Source organism: Nannospalax galili, unplaced genomic scaffold (genome assembly GCF_000622305.1).
Source record: "Nannospalax galili isolate Female #2095 unplaced genomic scaffold, S.galili_v1.0 scaffold391, whole genome shotgun sequence".
NCBI lineage: Eukaryota > Metazoa > Chordata > Mammalia > Rodentia > Spalacidae > Nannospalax > Nannospalax galili.
Window position 1 is genome coordinate 1,161,349 of NW_008329323.1, and position 417 is coordinate 1,161,765.

A 417-nucleotide genomic window follows, 5' to 3' on the forward strand; every position below is an offset into this window, starting at 1 on the left:
CAGACACTGGTAACACCATGTGGGTGTTGGGATTCAAAACTGGGTCTTCAGCAAGAACAGCCAGTGAGCTACTGAGCCATCAATCCAGCCACAGTTTAAAAATTTTTTAAAAGTGATTGATAAAGTAAACATAATAAATACATGCAGTGGAATACTATTCACCATGAAAAAGAATGAGCTTCTGCCTTTTTCAGGGAAGAAAAGTGCAACTCGAAACCATGATGTTAAGTAAAATAAGCCGCACTCAGAAAAACAAACACCACATGCTTTCTCACTTGTTTGGAATATGGATTTTTTTTTTTTGGAGGAGGATGCTTTTTATTTGCATCTGCAGTGGACTCAGCATACAGTAACAGCCTCAGGTCTGACAAACAAATGCATTTTTTAACTGCTTTTTCCCTTCTTTGCATATCACAT